This window comes from Apium graveolens, chromosome 4 (genome assembly GCF_009905375.1).
Source record: "Apium graveolens cultivar Ventura chromosome 4, ASM990537v1, whole genome shotgun sequence".
Taxonomy (NCBI): domain Eukaryota; kingdom Viridiplantae; phylum Streptophyta; class Magnoliopsida; order Apiales; family Apiaceae; genus Apium; species Apium graveolens.
This window is the reverse complement of record NC_133650.1, coordinates 84,693,412-84,699,381: the sequence shown is the minus strand read 5'-3', so window position 1 is coordinate 84,699,381 and position 5,970 is coordinate 84,693,412.

Sequence of the window (5,970 nt, the reverse complement as noted above, 5' to 3'; positions counted from 1 at the left end):
AAATCGTCGATTCATGGTAATGGATACTTGTTCTTGATCGTAAGCTTATTAAGTTCTCGATAGTCGATGCATAACCTCATGCTTCCGTCTTTCTTTTTAACAAATAATATCGGTGCATCTCATGGGGATACATTGGGTTGAATTACTCCTTTTTCCACTAATTCTTACAATTGCTCTGCCAATTCCTTCATTTTAACATGCGTCATTCTGTACGGGGCTTTAGATACTGGTTCCATTCCATGTACTAAGTCGATGGCAAACTCAATTTCTCTATCTGGAGGAAGTCCTGGTAATTCTTCTGGAAACACGTCTGAAAATTCATTTACTACAGGAATGTCTTCTAGTTTTACTGGCTCCTGACTACTATCTATCACATACGCAATGAAGTGCTTGCATTCATATTGCAGTAACTTTTTGGCTTGAATTATCGTCAAGAACTTCTTTGCTTGCTTCTGGCCTTTAAACGTCACCACTTTCTCATCTAGCGTCTTCAAGATTACCTTCTTGTTACGACAGTCTATTTGAGCATCATTCTTAAATAGCCAGTCCATTCCTAAAATAACATCAAACTCTTCTAACTTAAACGGTATCAAGTCAGCATCAAACTTATTACCAGAAATCTCAATCTCACCGCTCTTACACACTTGGTTAACCGATACACGCTCCTGATTTGCTAATTCTACCGTCATAATCTCATTTAACAATTCAACTTATCAACAAAATCTTGAGAAATAAATGATGGAGTTGCTCCCGAATCTACTAGCAATTTAGCACATAAAGAATTCACAGTAAGCGTACCTGCCACAACATTAGTGTCCATGATAGCATCTTTCACAGACATGTCATAAACTCTATCTCTGGGAGGTTCATTCACTGTTGGAGGGGCTCCCATGATTCACAGTATATTATTGACCGGAACTGGTGTCTTGCAATCCCTGGCTATGTGCCCTAGCTTTCCATACTTGAAACATGTATACCCAATTGCTGGAACTTTGCCTGCCTGATTCCTGGTAGGCTGATCCTTGTTGACTGGCCCTCTGGTTGGCTAATTACGACACGCCCTTGAATAGTGCCCCCTCTGGTTGCATCTGTAGCAAACCATATTTAACTTGTTGCAAACTCCACCATTCTTCTTCCTGCAGACTTGGCAATCTGGTATAACTGGCCTTTGCTGGGTTGGCTGGTTCCCAGTGGCTGGACAGTTACCTTGGCCTCCGTTGTTTGTATTCTGCCTATTGAAATTCCTCCCGGGCTGGAACTTGCCCTTCCTCTGATTGAAATTTGGAAAATTTCGTGCTTGTGTCTATCCTTCATTCCCTTCAAACTTCCTCTTCTTACTTTCCCTCTCATTTTGAGATATTCCACTTTCTGTCTCCGCAATCATGGCTTTCTGTATAACTCTCGCATACTGTCCAATTCAAATATGGCCACCTTCCCTCGGATCCATGGCTTGAGTCCTTGCTGAAATCTCTTAGCCTTTTTCCTATCAGTGTCCATATAGGATGGTACAAAACTAGACAATTCCTAAAACTTACTTTCGTAATCTGCCACTGACATACTCCCCTGCTTTAACTCCAGAAATTTCAATTCCATTTGATCCTGAACAAACTGAGGGAAATACTTTTTCAAGAACAATTCCTTGAATCTCTCCCACGTAACATCATCTGTACCTTCCAACACTTTAATAGTTTCCCACCAGTAGGTGGCTTCATTCTTCAAATAGTAACTTGCAAACTCAGTCTTCTGCTCCTCTCTCACCTTGACTAAGGAAAATGCATTATCAATCTCCTTCAACCAGACTCTTGCTTCAATAGGATCTATAGAACCTTTAAATTCTGGGGGATTCACCGTTTGGAAAGTCTTAAAGGTTACCTGAGGATTAGTCCGCCTCTGCTATTTTTGAGTCAGGTAGACTATTTGTTGGGCCAAGATCTGAAGAATCTGGGCTACAGTTGGGTCTATGGGACCTGGATTTGCATTCTGGTTATTGTTGTCTTGGGTGTTGTTGTTGTTGTGGTTGTTGTTGTTGGTTTCTTCATTTTGGTTGGTGGAACGGGTTTTTCTTCTGGGAGGCATTTTCTGTAAAGAATCAAACAATTTATTTAGCCTTTAAAATAAATCATTTTTATGAAAAGATTTTTATAAACCCGAAATATCTCTTTTTGAAAGCATTTTCAATCATTGAACTAAGTAAATTGCATGCTTCTTTATAGAATGTAAACAATTAAGGGAAAAAGGTACATGTTATCACAAGAGTTTCATGACTGGTGTAGTAAGATAAAATGGGTATGGTAAAGTAAATGACAATACTGGAAAGGAAAGGTACTGGTATATATCCAAGTTTGGTGGTACAAGCGCAAAATGTTTTATTAAAGGTAAAGGTACAACAGGTCTATCCCTTATTCAGCAAGTCTTGTTTATTATATACCCACCAAAAGTCTGATAATACAAATTACATATTATTACACATATATCGGCTGTCACATCAGCTTCGTCATTTAGATTCAAGGAAACTCTGGTCTACCAAGCCTCTCCAAATCCTCCAATACCTCTCTGGCCCACCCCATAAGAGCATCTGGAACTGCATGCTCGCAAGTAGCTCAATGAAGTCTGGCCTCAAGTACTCTCCGGGTCACCTGAATCTCATTCCAAAGTGCTCTCACATTCCTATCCACATCTATAGTTTCAATAATATGCTGTAGCTCCTGGATCTGTGCCAACAGGGCTTCTCATTCCAAAAGAAGAGCCTCATACTTATAGTATGGAATAAGGTATGGAGTAAACTGGAAAGATGCACTCGCAATCGAATGTCCAGTAGAGTCAGAATCAGCAGGTGGAGGTCCTCGAATAGGTGGTCTTACACCTGGAGGTGGAATAGCTCGCATTAGTGCAACCTTCACAACAAGTATTATAGCTGACACCGGCGGAAGAACATTACGTGGATCATATGATGGTCTTCCAACTGAAGGCTCCGAGTGATCAGATGATATCGAGGTAAAGGAATCTGCCATCGCTGCTATTTGAAAATCACGTTGCTAGATAAGAATCTCAAATCTCGTCACGAATCATACTAAAACCTATTATATAGTCACACTCAACGTCTCGATGTTCTATTTCTTTATTTTCTAATACTAATCTTAACCCTCTACCCATTCCCGACAATCTAGGCTTGTGGCAGTGACTTTAAACCTTGCTCTGATGCCAAAACTGTACCGCCTTCCAAACCCGGGTCAGAAGTTTGGGGTCCACATAAAACACACCCCATATTTAAACCTGTTTATGAGTATAATAATAATATATATGCAATGATCCTAATTACCATAATCCACGGATCAACTCAGTTTAAAGTATGCCCACAAGCCACAACCTTATTTATATTACAAACGTTCCAAATCCCAGTTTATTATCTTACAACGGAAGTAAACTTTATTATAAACTATCAACACAAACTAAACCAACACCATCTTCTAGCTTACTTCATCTCAACCTGGATACCTAGCTCGCACACTTATCTGGGGATCCTTGCTACCACCAGTTTCCTTTTTTACTGAAAAAAGAATATAAACATATTTTCAAGAGTGAGCTAACTAGCTCAGCAAGTCATAATGACAGTCACTGAGATTAACAATGATCAATTGAAGTGATATAAGGATTCAAGTTTACTAATAATAAATGATTAGAATTGGATATTCACCTTTATTTTAAAAACCAAGGTTAGGCTGCTGATCAGTCACGCACTAACCCCGAGCAAGACTCCCAGCTTTGCTCTATATACTGGATCCAAGGCACACATTGGCCTATTATGACCACGAATCTGGTCCATATTTAAAAACAATCCAATTCTAGAATAATAATATGATAAACAATGTAAATCAATAAGCTGAATTATAAACAACATTTATCTCGAAGCGTAGGGTGATTCATAATACCATGAAGGTATAACAAGGAATTCAACAAGATTGGCTGTCAATCAAGGAAAGAATCAGAAAGCAGAAGACCCAAGGTTCAAGAGTTACAAGAATTGGTCTTCTGGTATACAGGACAGAAGGGCTGATATGTTAAGCAATTTTATATCAAGAATCAGTATGTAGTAGATATGTATTTCTGGAGTAGTATCGTATAAATGTGGTTCGTATTCAAGAATTCAACAATCAATGATTTACAAAAAAATCAGGCTTGTGGCTCAAGATCAATAAGAATTACGGTTTAGGGTTAAGTACTTCAAAGTACTTGCAATATAGAATAAGAACTGTTTGGAGTATTTGCAACATAATGAAGAGAGTTCAAAATACTTGTAATATAATCCAGAAGAATAGGAACACTTGCCTTATCAATCTGCTTTTACTTTACTAACACTTGTTAGTTGGTTCCCACTCGTCAATCACTTGCTTTCCCTTTCTACGTCTTGCTTCCTCTGTTCAACATCATATTTACTTATCAATACTCATTCTCATCTCGTTCTATTCGTTACAAGCTTCTAACTACTCTTCGTTTTACCCAAATCCGACGTACGGATTGAAAGTTATGAATAAAACAATCAAACAATGCATGTACAGTCATATTATGCATCAATCGGATCATATATAACACGTAGAACGTAAGATATTCAATTAAAATAATTATTCAAAGAAGAGTCAGGGATAAAATAATTTTCCAAGTATTTAATACGAATTTTTAAATATTTTTCGGAATTAAAACGGGTCTCCGAATCATTTTATAATTAAATAACAGGGTTCGAACACCCGAATATGACTTTAAAATAATTTTATAATAACTATCGAGCCTTGAAAATAATTTTAAATAATATTTTAAAGTTCGAAACCATTTTTCGGGTTTTTTAAATCCAAATAAATAATTAAATCTAAATAATTAATCAATTAAAATTAATTAATAACTAATTAAATTAATTAATCAATTAATATTTAAATTAATTGACTAATTAAATAATGAATTATTAACTAAAATTAATTAAATAAATAATTTAGATTTAATTTTAATTTAAATATAATTTTTCAGAATTAAATATATTGATTTTTGGAATTTTTAAATAATTAAAACAATTTTCTGAAAATAAAATATAAACAGAAATATAGTTTTTATAAATTTTATAAACAGAAATCCAAAATTTGTATATTTTTAAAATTATAATACCAGTTTTGCAAGCCAGGGGAAACTTCAGAGGCAAAATAGCATTTTGTCACCCCTGTCGTCTTCCCCGGTGAGCTTGGCCGGCCGGACTCCATGGCCGGCGCCATGGAGCTTTTCCGACGGCCGGAAAATAGTCCAAAACTTGCCAAAATCACTGGGTTGTGTTCTTCTAGCTTGCAGAAACTCAGTTACACAATCCTTTCTGTAAAAATCACGGCCAAATGGCCCCAACTCCGTTTTGAATAAAACCGCCGCCGCCTTCAATAATTTTCCGATGAAGCCTTTCCGGCTATCGTTCCGTCACTACCCATACATTAATCAAATTATTTTTAAACGATCTACAAGATGGTGGAATCAATTTAAATCAATAACCCCTAATGAAGAAACACCCAATTTCTAATTAAGAACATTCAAAACTATAAACCCTAGTTTTATTAATTCGAGAATCAAACATCAATTTGGACATGTTATTGAACTCCAAATTAGTCATATAATATACCAAAATGACCAGAAAAATATTATCTACACGATGGAATCATCAAATCATATCAACAATATCAAGAACAAAAATTCATATATAAATCCTTAATTAATTCGAATTAAAATAAATAAATAAGAAGAAAGCCTTGATTATTGCACTTTAATAGATGGTGGGGATGGATAGAGTTTTTCTAGAGCTTCGATTTGATATATAGCATGCTTGAATCAGAGTTCGATAACGCCTTCGTTTGTTAGTTTGATTATGAAGAACGCGACGTTTTTAGGGTTTTTCTCTGTAAATTAATAGTTTTAACTGACTGATTGTGATTATACGACTAAAAT